Genomic DNA, 17317 nt, shown 5'->3' with positions numbered 1-17317 from the left:
ATTTCTTTTAGGGTTGCTTAATTAGGTGCCTTAAACATTTATACCTATACTGTGGCGTTTTTCATCTTTGTCTTATGAACCAAAAGTAAAATTTAAAAAAGTCGAGACGGACGAGCAAGGTCATGAAAGAGATTTGTCATAATTCTAGGAAAAACAAAAATTTTTTTAGGAACCAACTATATGTTAACAACTTTTTTGACAATATACTATGTCACTATTTTATTGGTCTGTACATTTGAAACGGAGTGATCACGACTACCACATAAGCATTTATAAAAAACTCGAATTTAAAAAGTCAACGACGATCAAAGATCAAACGAACTCTCAGAACAACTTTTAGATAAATTATTTTGAATAATTTAATAATTATAATTAGTTATTAGTATAAATGATTATGATATAAAAAAATGGTATGAATAACATTATTAGGAAAATACTATGAATATTATTTGCATTTCTTAATTTATAACGCTTTGAATCGAATCTTTATTACTTTGAATCGATTATATTAACTTAGCGAAATTGAGAGTGGAATTATATGAATATAGAGGGGCACATCAAACTTTTTAACTTCATTTCCAAATCTCACATTCTTCGCGGGTGATTCAAAAGTAGACCATTCCTAGGGAGTAAGACGTCATTTGGTTTTTAAATGAATCAAACGAAATTTATTGAATGATGTTTGAACGTCGAATTCGGCGGGGCTTCGACGTTCATACAAGAAGGTGGAGTGTGGCAGTTACTAAGCATAATTAAACGATGTACGTCATCAGTTCATCTATAAATATAGCTTGCATTTCATATAATCCCTGCCTCTTGTTTCCGTATTTGACATATTAGGATTCATGTTTTTTATCTCCTTTGCATTTCACACGTCCAGTATTGACACCACTCGACGTCCACGTTATTTGGGAAATACATAGGGACGTCATTTTTCCTTCAGTATTCGACGTAAAACTATTTGAAGGATTTCTAAACGAAATCCATTATTACGTAGGTTATAAATGGAAACGGATAAAGGAAAAACATAATAACACTAAACATACGAAAAAAATGAAAATCAAACCACGAAAAGATCCGCATGATTGTTAAAATATAGAAGGATTTTTGTGAATGGAGGTTGTAGCGTTTCAAAAGGGTGCAAAATCCAAATCTTTCAACCTTTTTCTTTGTTAAAATGAAGAAGGATTTTTTTGAACAGAGTCTGTTTTAAATTCATAAGTGTTAACATTTTCCTCTGGTTTGTTATCATGTCTTCATCGTTAACAAAGAAATTTCTTCGTTTAGTAGAGGAATTGACAACAAACCAATGGAAAAAGTTAGCATGAATTTTTTTACGGAAGTTCTGTAGTTTAGTGAAGGAGGAGTAGCGTTTTGAAAGGATGGGAAAACCAAATCTATCAACCTTTTCCTTTGGTTTTCTATACTCCTTCAAGCTTTTTTGTGTCCATGAAGGAGATAACAGAAAACACAAAGAAAAAATTAACAGATGGAGTTCATAGCAGAAATTTTATAAATGGATGTCTACAGGTTATCTAAGTCTCCGAGACTGTATTTATAGACATCCTCTGTAGGGTCTGTCTTTTAAATGTTTTGAAGGAGTTTATGAATTTTATGAATGTTGTAGTGTTTGGAAAGGCTTTGGAGTTGTTACAAGTTAACACAAAGAAACCGTGGAGTTGTTAAAAGAAATTTTATAAATGGATGTCTACATAAAAAATTACTGTTGGGAAAGGCTTAATATGGGCTTCAATAATAAAAGACAATCTACTTAAATGATATATGGGAAAATGCAGTTTGCTGCTAGAAACGAAGAGGTTGACGACAATTTCTTCAGACTTCCAAAGTGTCTTTTTGGTTTAATTCTTTTTTCTTTTAATCCAACAATAAACGTCGGATTCCTTGGGCAAATGACGTATTATTCGTTATCCGAAGGCAAAGGTCACTCTATTTTTTCTTTTTCCTTTTTATTCGTTGGTTTAAAAGAAAAACAAATTATTTCTGGAAAAAAAATGTCGAATTGGTGAAAAAGTTCGACATTCTTTGGTTGGTTTAAAAGAAAAAAGAAAAAAAGAGGGACTCAGGTTATTGTTAACGTTGCCTGTTCTGTTATGTGGCTTCATATGTGACTTCCTCCGCTTAATAAAACATCGAAGCCATGAGTACAATGATGTTTTTTTCGTTTGGTTTAGAAGAAAAAATTAGAAACATATTTTCTGAAAAATACAACGTCGAACGCGAAGAAGAATTGGACGTTATATGGTTAGTTTAAAAGAAAAAGAAAAAATAATAAAAAAGGAACTAAATAACAAAACGTCTAAGCTAGTATAAAATTGACATTTTATGGGTTGATTTAAATGAAAAATAAACAAATACGTGCTAGCTGTAATATACAACGTCCTTCTGTTGTGACGGTAGACGTCATACTAATTAAATCAATATTTAGTATTTATTTATTTTGTATTGGACGTCGACTGCTTCCTTAATGACGTTATGTGATTACGACAATCACGTCCAACCCCAACTTGTTCGACGTTCTATATTACTGCTGGAAGCAAACCACTATTTCGTTATTTTTTATTTTAAATTGAACGTCAGATGTTTCTTAAGTTGATGTTATGTGATTCTAAGGTCATTGTTTTACGTCGATGTTGGCCTTATTTTACGTTAATACATTTTAGATTACGTCAATATGTTTCTTGTTTGACGTAAATAATTTTTAGACGGCGCACTATTTTAGTAAATGACGTGGACCGAATCAATTTATTTACGATAATGCCACCAATCATTTTTAACGTTGCATATTTAGTGCTACGACGTTGAACGTGTGACGTTATACGTTGTTTTTGCACTAGTGTATTATGGCTAGAAAGGTAGGAAGCAAGGAAACATTTAGGGTTAAAACCCTGGTTGGACATCACATATGTGGAAGAGTTTTTGGAAACAAAAGTGCAAATGTAAACTGGATTGCACAAGTATTAGTAGATAGGTTTGTAAATGTGGGTAACATGACAGTCAACCAAATCATTGATGGCATTAAGAAGTCATTTAGTGTTGGAATCACTACTTGAAAAGCTGGAAAGGCCAAGCAAATTGCTTTGGATTCTTTGGTTGGTAATGGAGAACGACAATATGGTCATCTATATGATTATGTGGGTGAATTGTTGAGAGTGAAGGTTGGAACCTTTAAGATTAAAGTCAATCAACCCCAACCAAGTTTGCCACCAAGGTTTGGGTCATTTTATATGTGTTTAGAGGGCGGTAAATAGGGCTTCTTAGGCAGTTGCAGGCCCTTTATAGGGGTAGATGGTTGTCATCTGAAGACAACATATGGTGGTCAGTTGTTGGTGGCAGTGGGCAGAGACCCCAATGACCAATATTTCCCACTAGCTTTTGTTGTGGTTGGAAATGAATGCAAAGAAAGTTGGATATGGTTTTTGATCAACAAAAGGTATTGTCAACATTGGGTTTTCATTTCTGATCAACAAAAGGTATTTTCATTTTCATGATTTCCTATTTTTATTCGGTAGCAGTCACATTATGTGTTTTGCAGGGACTAATGACAGTTTGTGTTTTGCAGGGACTAATGACAATTTTTGATGACATTTTGGATAGAGTGGAACACAGGTTGTTCTTAAGGCACTTATATAACAATTACAAGAAGAAATTTGGTGGAGGAGTGTTGATTAGAGATTTTATGATGGGGGCTGCTAAGGCCACATTTCAACAGGGCTGGGAAAAGAAAATGGGTGAGTTGAAGAATGTTAACAATGATGCTTACAATTGGTGGCTAGTTATTCCAACTAAATGTTGGTGTAACATGCATTCAGTAGTTATCCTAGATGTGATGTGTTGATAAATAATTTGTCTGAGTCATTTAATAGTACAATTTTACTAGATAGAGACAAACTTATCATAACTATGATGAAATATATTAGAAATTACATTATGAGTAGGTTTGCAACACTTAGAGAAAAATTAAAGACATATCCAGGAGATGTTATGCATAAACCAAGAAAAAGGCTTGATAGGGAAGTAGAAAAGAGTGGAAATTGGATTCATGTTTGGGCAGGGGCTGCAAAATTTGAAGTCACTCACGACTTTACAATGGACAAGTTTATAGTTGACCTAAGTAACCATACATGTAGTTGTTACTTTTGGTATTTGGTAGGAATACCTTGTAGGCATGTTGTGGTTGCCATAAATTACAAATTAGAGAATCCCAAAGAGTATGTACATCCTTATTACAAGAAACATGTTTATGAAACTTGTTATGGCCCTGAAATTGTTCCAATCAATGGACAACAACTGTGGTGTATTTCTGAATCTGATGCACTATTGCCTCCAATTTATAAAACACCCCCTGGAGGCCTAAAAAACTAAGAAGAAGGGAGCACTAGTGCAGCGAAGGGAAATGGCAACATTTGTTTTTTACAATACGTTTCGGTTTTCAAACCGAGGTATATACGGGTAAGGTAAAAAGGTTAGGGACTTTTGGCCTCGGTTACAACCGAGGTAATATGTTGAATGATATTGCCTCGATTTCTCCAGAACCGAGGCAATAACCTGGAGCTATGGCAACGGTTCCAACTTGAACCACTGCTAAAAGCGCTATTTTTATTCCCTCTGAAATAATTTTTCGTCCACCATATGGCATCGATTGTAGTTGAACCGAAGCCACATGTAGGCTTTCTACCTCGGTTTTGGTTACAACCGAGGCCTATTTTCCTGCAATGTTTTTTAATAGCAGGTCTGTTTTTGTGATATCCACTATCACAAAAACATACCTGCATATCAAACACAATATATACAACACAGATTCAACACAATATTCAATATTTACATCACATAATGTTTAAAACATAATGTACAAAGTCTAATAACTATAAATCAACATGTTCTAATGTATTTTAAATCTAATAACTATGAACTATTATATAATCTAACTAAATGTTTTGCAAATGCCTTCCTCAGGAATGTAAGTGGTTTCTCAGGAAGTGGAGAAGGAGTCTTGAATCTTTGCACAAGACAATTGATATTAATTAGTGTATAAGAATTCCAGATGTTGGAGAAAATCAAAATTCATTAAATTTAAATATTACCGTTTCCTAGTCTCTTGTGATATGGGCATGAATAATGTGGGTCATCCAATGCATTACATAGTATCCGCACTCATATGACCCACTCCGTTTGTTACACTACAATATATCATTACAGTTGTAAGTAGTTAATGAAAATCAGTAGTAAATAGTTAGTGAAAATCATTAAAACAAAAAAACTATAAGAAGGTATGGCTTTAACATATGTCAAACCTTGAGAGCAAGTCATGCAAGCTTTCTACCGTTAGCAGTTGATCTCCCACCTAACATCATACGTGCTGCAATAGAACTATATAAAAAAAAGTTTTAGCATTCATTTATATAACAAAGAAAGTCCAAACATTGAGGTTCTTACCAATCAACTGCTTGTCTGAGATGTTTAGGAGGAGACTTGTGCAATGAGCAGAACCAAAAAGCATAGCTCTCCGGTATGGAAATAACAAGTAGCTGCCAATGGTGCCTGAAATTGATAATAACTTAATTGTTATATATTAAAATCATATATAGATCTTTATGAACTTAACAAACTTCACTTACCCAGATATATAAGGAATAAAATATATTTCTTTCTCGCTTCCAAATCTGCTTATGAGATATGTTGTGATGTCATCAAAATCATTTGCTTCGTGAATGACTTGGGGATCAATGAACCCATAGACATCATTGTACCTTAAGTTGTTATTGACACCAAACATATACCTAAAATCAAAAATTACCTTTGATATAAGTATATTTGATATATAAATCAATTTTATATAAATAATTGCTCATAGACTTACATCATTCATAACTGAATTAGTGTAATATTCAACTCTTGTCTTCCCGACGCGAGCTCCCTAACATCTTGGATATACAGGTATATTGGGACCTCAGAGCCTCTTCCAAATACATCAGCATCATATTCAACCTTCATAGGCTCATCTCTAATGAAGTCACAAAGTTGCTGCAATGCACCAACAGGATCTTCCTCAGATAAACAAATCTTCTCTTGTTCATGCGTCTGTTGTTACATGGAAAAATAGGATAAGTTCTGACATCAATAACATGTAAAATTTAAAATTGACAAGTGTAAAGTAGAAGTCCATACCGGGGGTCAGAATCCGAACCAACCAAGTGTTTAGGCAAAGCGATAAAAGTCTAAAATGCCTGTGCCACAGTGAAAATCTCATCTGCGGACAGAGGAATTGAGGCATCTGGTATGATAATGTCGTCTACTGAGACCTTCACCTCATCCTCTGATAGCTTCATACCATGAACAACAGTCGTTGCCTTAAACATTGTTCCACAAGCTACCACCATCATCCCGATACCATCTAAAACGTATAGCAGACATGGACAAGCATCTTTCATGTCATCCCCTAGGACGGCTGGTGCTGAACAACTTCTTCTCCCGCTTCTCCCTGTCAGAGTAAAGGTTAGATTATAAAAATAATAAATTATTGAACATATTTTTTTATTGATTTTACCTGTGGTAGGCACAATAGGTTTCTGTACTTGAGATGGCTGCGAGCGCATCCCATAACTCTCAAATTGCTGCTGGAACTGACGCATAACTCTGTCAGTCACTTCTGTAGTGACTTCATCATACAATTATGTCCTAAGCTCCGCCCTAAGCCCTGCCCTAAGCTCTGTCCTAAGCTCCGTCCTAAGCTTTTTTTAGATCTCTTGTGTCAGTCTTTGTTCTTGTTCTTCGTTGTATGCATATGAAGTCCAACGCGAAGAACTCCCAAAATAATCTCGAATGCCTACTGAAGTACTAGCAGCACACACACGTCCAGGGTACTCAGGTCGTCCAATTGCAGTAATAAGAATATCCTGGCGACCCTCTAGAGTGAATTGACCTTGGGAGCTCTGCTCAATCAAGGAGTCCTGTAACATAAAAAAGCATCATTATTCTGTAAAAAGTTTAATGTAGTATGTATAATGAAACTATTATTGTTTTATGAATAGTGATAACTTACAATTCTTTAAGATATTTGTCGTACAATCTCAGAAGAGTAGTCCCCTGCTGATCTTAAACGAGCCAACTTCCACTTCTCATGCCGAGAAGGTGGAGAAGGAGGCTGGGGGCTACCACCCTCATATGATGGTCTACCTTCTTCCTTTTCTCCTCAAGCTTCCTATACCCACCACGAGATAATAGGTGGGGGTTCTTATTTTGAGCACTTATTCCTTGTGCTTTACTTCTTGTTGCATGTCACATATATTGAATTAATTAGTTCATATGATATATATTTGTTAATGAGGAATTGAATAATATCAAAACTATACTAACTTGTCATTCCTCTAATGTCTGACTCTATACAAAGAGGCGCCAAGTCTCCTCATCAATGGCCTTATATTTTTTACATGGAGACTCATTTCTTTTGCCTCCAAATATATATCTCGAGGTCAACTTAGTCTTAAAACCCCGAAATTTCTCAGCAATAGATGATAAACACTTATTTTTAAGTGTTGTGACATTTGGAATGTCAAATGTCGTCTGCAATAAACATAATAAAGTTGTATCAGTACAAATTTATCAATATAAACAAATGATATTAATTAACTTACCAATAGATCGTTCCATATAATGTTTCGATCAACCTCAGACACATGTTCAAAAGATGGAGTAAGAATATTAATCCTATCACGGGCCAGTACTCCAAGGTATGATCTGAAGGCATCTGCATTTGGGCCAGATGCCACACTTATGATCACATTAACATCCACAAGTGTCCTTTCACCACTATTTCTTCTGACCATCAGTTGTTTCAACCTGGTGGGTCCTCTAGTAGGTCTAGATGAGGGAGCCTCATCCCTTGATGAATGTGGGTGGTCAGCCATATATCTGTCAAAATAAATAACAACATGAAATATTAATAAAAGACTTATGTAATATCATATAATTTAACAAAACATGTAATAGGGGTCATATGAAATATTAATGAAAGACTTATGTAATATTAATAAAAAAACTTATATGCAAATTTGAAATTCATGCATACATAAATGGATTGGTCATATGTATATCCCTTCATCATGATCTGACCGAATTGCATGTACATCGTCAAGTAAAGGGTGATAATCCAAATTTGACGTTGTTTTCAATGAATGGTTGTCAGCAATATGAATATTAATCAGATTCTATTCGTTAACTTCAATTTGTTTTTTGCCTTGAAAAGTGACATACCAAAGGTTAGACGTAGGATCTTTGACATAAAAAACCTGAGATGCTTGATGTACCATGATAAATGGTTCGTCTCGATAACCCACCTCTCGGAATTCAACTAGTGTCATACCCGATTCATCTATTTTCACACCACTCTTATTGTCAAACCACTTACATTTGAACAATGGAACAAAAAACTTAATGTAATAAACCTCTCATATCTCTTCTATTATACCATAATATCTCATTGATCCAAGTACAGGATTTTGATCTTTTGATGTGGAAAATTGGAGCAACTCAGCTTCCAGACTAACTCCACTATTTTGTATTGTGCTTTTATCATCTAAAGTCTTCGTATAGAATGTGCAATTATTGATTTCATAACCTGTACAACATATGACATCAAACTTTAAACCATTTGTAAGCCACAACAAAGTCTGAGAAGAATGTGGCTCTTTGTCAACTTCATATTTGAACCAAGACATAAATGTTATGTTATGCTCCATCAATTGCCATTTCTCTGATTGTCTTGGATTTTTATTCTTCACAATGCCTTTATGTGCTTCCAAAAAAGGGATCACCTCATCTATGTTGTTCAATATATAAATATGTGCTTGCAACAATTCTTCACAGTCTTTGGTCACCACATTCACACCTCGGATGCTTTTACGTGTAGAACATTTATTCAACCATGATGTGCGAGGAACTCCTATTGGATTTGTTGAAGTCATGTAATCTGAACAAAACTCAATACTTTCTTCAGCAATATACCTTTCAATCATTGAACCTTCGGGACGATACGGATTTTTAACGTACCCTTTCAAAATCTTCATATAACACTCAATAGGATACATCCATCTTAAGTATACTGGTCCGCACAACTTGATTTCTCTAACCAAATGAACAAGTAAATGTACCATGATATCAAAAAAAGATGGAGGGAAAAACATCTCTAATTGACACAAGATGATAACAATTTCGCCTTGAAGTTCATCTAACTTTGTAGGATCGATGGCTTTACACAAGATGAACACAACCTGTTTATGGTCTGCGTAAAATTTTTGGGCAAAATTCCACGAATAGCCACCGGTAACAATTGTTGCATTAAGACGTGCCAATCGTGAGACTTCATGCCAACAAGCTTTAAGTCCTACATCGACACTAAACTTTTCATATTTGAAGAGTATCCTTGTGGTACCTTGATACTCTTTAAACAAAGTCAAAAACTTATCTTCTCTTGTCTGGACATTGTGTAACATGCAGGAGGCAAATAAGTACGTCTACCAATCTCCCTGGGTGCCAAATCAAGTATCACACACATTCTTCTCTATCTTCTCTTCTCTAGTATTTTAATTCATGTCAACTAGATCCAAACGAGCACTCACTCTATCTTTTGTCTTTCCCTGAATGTTGAGTAGTGTATCAATCAAGCTATCACACACATTCTTCTCTACATGCATCACGTTTATGCAAATGTCTAACATCTAACATTGACCAGTATGGAAGATCAAAAAATATTGATTTCTTTTTCCAAGGGGTCGTTACATATGACTTCGTTTTCAAGGATTTGAAGGCCAGTAAGTGGATTTGGTGCTTCGTTCCTCTCTTGATATCCATTGAATGCTTTTTTTAACCTTCGATATGGATGATTACATTTTAAAAATCTCCAATGACGCAGATACATTGTCTTCCTTCCGTGTTCCAATTGCTGAGATGCAGTGTTTTCTTCACATATAGGACATGCTTTATGACCCTTAACACTATATCTTGATAAATTATCATAAGCTGGGAAGTCATTAATGGTGCAAAATAACATTGCACGCATCACAAAAGTTTCAGAAGCGAAGGCATCAAATATTTCAACCCCATCAACCCACAACAACTTCAAGTCTTCAACTAATGGGCTTAGATAAACATCAATGTCATTTCCAAGCTGCTTTGGACCAGATAGCATCATAGACAACATCATGTACTTCCTCTTCATGCATAATGCAGGTGATAAATTATAAATTATCAAAATAACTAGCCAACAACTGTGAGTGGTACTTAAATTACCAAATGGGTTCATTCCATCAATGGCTAAACCAAGCCTAAGATTTCCACATTCTTGACCAAATTGGGGGAATTGCTGATCAATATTTTTCCATTGCTTTGAATCAGCTGGATGACGAAGCAGTCCATCAATTTTTCTCTCATCTACATGCCATCTAAGGTTTTTAGCATCTTTTGAATTCGCAAACAAACGCTTAAGTCTAGGCACAATTGGAAGGTACCAAACTACTTTCAAAGCAGATCCATTTTTTTCTATCTGACCATTATCTTCACTATTGTTTTTTTACTTGAATCGTGATAACCCACATTTTGGACACTTTTTCAAAAATTCAAACTCTTTCCTATATAAAATGCAGTCTATTGGCACAAGCATGTATCTTTTTATACTTCATACCCATCGGACAAAAAATTTTCTTCGCATCATAATTACGAGTAAGTAGTGTATTTCCATCTGGCAGCATTTCATTCAACAACATCAACAATTATGTGAAACTCTTATCAGTCCATCCATTGGTCTCCTTCAAATTCATGAGCCTTAACACCGCTGACAACCGTGTGAACTTAGTTGAACCGACATACAAAGGTGTTTCCGCATCAGTGAACATCGTCTCATACACATGAGCTTTGGCAAAATTTTCTACGCCAACATCGTGGATCATGTCTTCTAATTTGTCTTCATCCGGTCGATCTACTTCCATGGAGGAATCAATAACATTTTCAGTTTGGGAGACAGTCGAAAAATGTATTTCTTCGCCGTGTCATATCCATGTTGTATAGCATCGCAGAAAACCATCATAGATAAGATGTTCCCTAATTTGGATTGCGTTCAACTTTCTCCCATTCAAATAGTTCACACAAGAACATCTAAACTTCACATCATCATCACTTCTACCTCATTACGTTGCGCAAATTGTATAAATTTCTCTACCCCTCTCTCGTACTCAACATTGATCTGTGGTAAATTAATCCAATTTCGATCCATACGTAAATATTCTACAAAATTACAATACAAAAAATAATTTTGTATTGATCATTTAACAACAAATTAAGGTTAATTCAATTTAATCATACAATCATAGAATTAATAAGCATTGAAATAATCTCATACTCAACATTACATAAAATTAAAAATTTAAACTTTAAAATCATACCATCATACAAAATTATACAAAAATCATACAAAATTTTTCAATGCTACAAAATTATACATATATTATATGATCATCCAATCACATATTCAATCATACATTCATACAAAATTATATGATCCTATTAAAAAGTAAACTTTAAACATTAATATAAGAACTTGATAGTGTGAACAAGCCAATAACAAAGGACAACCCGCAAACGGTAGAAAATTCAACTCTGCAAAATTCAAACCTACAAAAAAAATTATTATTTTTACTAACAAAATCAAACATCAAAACACAACAAGAAAAACCAACGAAAAATTACCTCTAAGAAAGAGAATCGTAAAAACCAAATAAAAAAGCCGTTTGGAACGATTTTGATCGGTTAAAAAACTTCTTAAACGTTGACGACGGCCATGGCAAGAAGAAAATCCGAATTTAAACAGTGAAAAATGAGTGAAAATGGAAGAAAAAGGCAATGGCAGCTCTCGAGAGGATGCGCTGAAATTGTTTTACGCGAAGACGATGACACTGTTCCTTCGCGTTTTCTTTTTTTAAACTTACTAAAGGTTATTACCTCGGTTCCCACTAAAACTGAGGCGATAAAGGGGATACGGCCTCGGTTCCCCACACAACTGAGGCATATTCTCTTTAAAAAAAATCAAAATAAATATAAAATGGCAATTTTGAAATTTTTTTCAACTTTTTTGCTTCGGTTCCCACCACAACTGAAGCCAAATCCTCTGTTAAAATTTAAATTTTATTTAAAGATTTAAATTTGTTTAGAACAGGCTCTATGGCCTCGATTTTCAAGAGAATCGAGGCCAAATCCCTGACGGTCTGACTACCCCCTTTATGACAACAGACTGCAGATGTGGAATGTCAGAGTCTTGTAGGGGTTTTGGCTTCGGTTCTGCAGACAACCGAGGCCAAAAGCCTTGCACAGGGATTTTCATCAGACAACTGACTGGTTTGTCAATTTCTTGCAGTGGTTTTTGGCCTCAGTTCTGCAGACAACTAAGGCCAAAAACCCTCTACAGGGATTTTCATCAGACAGCTGACTGGTTTATCAGTTTCTTGCAGTGGTTTTTGGCCTCAGTTCTGCAGACAACCAAGGCCATATACCCTCTATGGCATCGGTTCGGAAGCAACCGAGGCCTATACTGTCAAGAAAAATTCAAAATGTCACTGCGCCATGTTATGCTTCGATTACTGATGAATCGAGGTATAACGGGCACGGTAATATCTCTTTTTTTTACTAGTGGAGGCTGACAAATATGTGAGTCATACAAAATTGTCAAAGAAGAATCTTGTTATGAAGTGTAGCAGCTGCAATCAATTTGGTCATAATGAAGAACATGTAAAAGGGGAAAGAAAAACAAAAAGGTACAAAATCACTTTTTTACAACTTCGGTTATTTACACATTCATAATTATTTACACTATCATGATTGCAATGTGGCTTACTCCATTGACAGAACACGAGGGGCACTTTAAGTGCAGGAGGATCTCGCAGTACATCACAACCTCAACGAACATCCACAAGGGTGCGTATTTATATACACACATTGTAATATTATGGTAGTCTGACCTTAATTGTGAATTAGTTGACAATGAACAAAATAGGAAAAGAAATGGTCTTGGTTGCAAGAAAAACAAATCAAATAATATTCAAAACATTGATTCTAATTATTGTCAGAAAATCATATTTTTCTCTTTAAAAAGAGACTGAGGAAGCAAATTATATCAATATATTATTTTTAATTATTGTTTATAATTATTGGCATAATATTGATTCAAATTATTATCGTATTAAACATTCCTTTATCTTGAAACTAATATTTCAAAAATATTTTCTAGTGATGTGTCATGTATTACGTATACTTTTTTTTAAGGAAATTTATTTTATTATTTTCTTCCTTTTTTTCTTCTTTATCCATTATTAATTATTATTCTTTTATTCTTTATTTTTATTTATTTACTTACCTCAACAAAATTAGGTGTTGACAACTACAATTGAAAACTATTAATAAACATTATCCAAATTAAATATTATATTCTCTTAACCTAAATAAAACAAGAAAATATACATTCCAAACTAAAAAATTATATATTTTTAGTTTAAAATTATCGTTTATTTTGAAATTATATGTTGGAGTGTTGATTTTTAAGTTATTATGCATTTTTTGAATTGTTGTTGTGCATTTAAATCTTTAATTTTATAATTTTTACGATTTTTCGAACTGTTAATAATATTTTATTCGTTGTTATTCATATTTTAAAATTCAATTTATATCTTATTTAAAAAAATTTATTTATTGTTATTATTATTTGAAAATTCAGTTTAAAAATAATTCTAAATGTATATGCTTAACTTATCTATCTATCACCTTAGTTAGTTATGTCACATGTTATTTTATACTTTTATCATTTTATAATTCTATAAAAAATTCCCATTTTAGAAGACACTTTATACGTTAACATAAGACACCTTCAAAAGTAAAACTCATTTCCTGTTATAGCTAAAGTACAAATTCAAAATTTCATGGTTGGAAAAGAGGAAAACAGTGACTAATCTCGGTAATAAAAATAAATAAAAATGAATGCTTTCAAAAACTTATTTACATATTTAACTTTTATATCGATGGATAATAATATTATTTGGATATATAAGATTTGTAGCAATATAAAAAGTACTGTTTTAATTAAAAATATTGATGTTTATAATAGATATAACATTAAAATATTAAAGGATGACTAGTATTTTAATTTGAAGGGATATAAGTTTAAGTTTAAGTTCTACGTATAAAGCTAAAAATATTAAAAGAAGTGATACATTATTTTTTTTATTTTATTCTAATAACTGAACTAATGGGCATGCAAAAAATTAAATAAGTAAAGTATATAGTAAAACTTAATTTGCTTGGTAATATTAATAAATCAGAGTGGCGCAGCGGAAGCGTGGTGGGCCCATAACTCACAGGTCCCAGGATCGAAACTTGGCTCTGATAAAAAGTGAAGGTTTTTCGTGGTAAAGGACTACTTAAATTACTTATCTTATTTATTTAATAGTATAGGACCACTTCAATTACTTTTAATTTTTCTAATTCCAACTTTATTTATGCCAAGTTAACATTTTAATTTTTCTAATTCCAACTTTATTTATGCCAAGTTAACATGTGTTGTCTGCTGCTATCTGAGGTTTAAAATAAAGCATGGACATAAACATAAGAATAAACAGTTGTCTATTTCATCCTTAGCCACTTTGTTTGTGTGAGAGTTGTCAAGTAGGACTTTGGTGTCATGTATCTCAATTTTTATTGCCTATTGTCAAGTAGGATTCCAACGTCACAAGGAGTGGTTGGTTAGTCTCCTTAATTGCCTACTATTGTGAGGATACTGTAACTAAGTTTTGTTCTTTTTCTTACAGGATACTATGTTGCCTTACATTTGTGATACAACTAAAAAACATATACAATATGAGAATCAAAGTTTAACTTGGTACACTCTCAATTTTAGCAGCATGAGAAAATTACAAACCCTGACATTTGCTATAAATAAACTCATTCCATTAGACATATAACAAGCACATTTGTGTTCTGTCAAATTCAGCATCAAGGACAACATTAACATCATCAAGCAGAATTTGGAGACAAACTCAAGTACCTCATTTTATTGAACCATAATTCTTAATTACAATTCATCTTGAACAAAAACATAATACAAAAGAAAATTGTTAACGTCCATGACAAAACAAACAACAACAAAATCATTTTCCCAACTTTCTTCTATTGCTCTGATTACCTCTTCAGCTTGTCGTTATTCTTCCTTAGATCCATTACAAGTTTTTCATTTTCCAAACACATTTCAACTTCTTCAGGTTTCCTTTCAAAGCTTCCTTCAATTTCAGAAACTCCTTCATCAAGCCATTCAAAGTAATTACAACTTGAATTACTCTGCAATTAAAATAACACACCATTAATAAAAAAATTCAGCACATGAACTGAAGGATTTAGTCACTTACTGCCCAATTTCTACATCTGTAAAATAGTCTTCCTTTGTTCTTCAAAGTAGTTTCCTTCAAAAGCAACAATGTTTCCCCAAAACCACACAATTTAGATGGTAACCGAGAAGATGATCCACAACTTTGCGACTTTCCCGAACCAATGGTCCTTCACGTCCAACCATTTCCTCCATTGTCACCTTTCATTTCACTACAACAAAGAAATCCCTTCATCAACTTACTTCCCACTATTCCCACCAAAACCCTAAATCCCCAATCCATATATTCCCACGAAGAAGACCAAAACAAAAATATCAACTTACCTCCTCAACAAGACAACTTCAACCTTCAGATGTACAACTTTCTTTGAACCTTCAAATGTGATTTCATGTTTTCCCCCAACTACATACACAACACACTTGCTTAAAATCTCATTTATAAGAGATGACGAAGTTAGGTTCAACCAAGTAATACACAATGCACACACTTAACATACTTAATCTCATTTGAAAAATGAAACAATCAACGTGGCAGAGAGTTAAAAGGGAAGTTGGCATTAGACGTGGGCTCGCCATTTGCCACATCAAACAAAAGTTAACGCCGTTCAATTTTAAGGACTAATTATAAGAGTTTCAAAACTAAGAGGACTAAAATGAACAAACCTTTCGAATAGGGACTAAAACCAAAATCGCTTGATAGTTAAGGGACTAAAAACATATTTAACCCTTTTAATTTCTTGCACCTAATTAATAAAAGGTAAAATACCCTTTTGTCCCTAGGCAAAAATATAAATAAAATAAAATAAATAACATAACAATTATGTTCTAACAAAAATGTACACTCAAGAACACTAATTTCCAAACAAAAACCCAAAGTCTCAAAACTACTTTATATTTAAGACCCATATTTTCCCAGACCTTACACTATGTATAAATCACCCCAGTTTAGCTTATTTTGCAGTTCTTGATAGTAACATGGAGTAAAAGTGGAAAAGTAAAGGAAATGAATGATATTCAAGCAATTTTAGACAAAAATTGATATTGATGTAGTTGACCAGCAAAGTTGAGGCTTGAGCCACAAAAGAAAACTCTCATAAGAAGGAAACCTCAAGCACTGAAATTAAGGTTAAGCCATGATGAATCATTCTCAAAGAAGTTATCTTAGGAGCTATAATACCAAAGCACGAGGCTTGAATTATAAAAGTAAACCCACTTTGGAAGGAAACCTTTGCAACTAAAGCCACAAGTGCACTGCTGAAGCCATGCCCTAGACATTCTATAAAAATAGAGTTGCACCCCTATTTTGACAAATTTTTTGGAGAAGTTATTTTGACATATTTTTAGAGAGCTTCTTTGATATTTACCTATGTACTTAGTGAATATTATTAGAGGTCATAATAAAGGATGTTTCTTCATTACTTTGTATTATTCTCGTCTATTACGAGGAGCTAAATCTCTTTAAGTGTTGAAGAAAATATGTAAACCCTTTGGAACTATCTGTTATTGATATTACTTTATATATCAAAGTATGTTTTTATTACATTTTTGTGAATTAGTTTATATCTATTGTTGGATGAATTGACTACTCATCTTATTTCATTGGCTTGAGATTAAGTGGGAATTGGTTTCAAGTTGTGGTCCAACTAATTCTCCTCATGCTTTAATACTAGGAATAGATCTAAGGCTCTAGTTGGTTATAGAGTTCTGATCTTAATGCAAATGATTCATTCAAGTAGTCACTAAGAACTCATACTAATGTTTGGTGATCTTAGGCTCTAGGAGTCAGGAATGGACCTAGAGTTACATTCAAAGAGAACTTTTTAGACATGATTAATTACATCTTTATAAATAATAACAGAACAATTACAAGAGAGGCACAAAGTG

This window comes from Vigna angularis, chromosome 9 (genome assembly GCF_016808095.1).
Source record: "Vigna angularis cultivar LongXiaoDou No.4 chromosome 9, ASM1680809v1, whole genome shotgun sequence".
NCBI lineage: Eukaryota > Viridiplantae > Streptophyta > Magnoliopsida > Fabales > Fabaceae > Vigna > Vigna angularis.
This window is presented reverse-complemented; position numbering follows the sequence as displayed.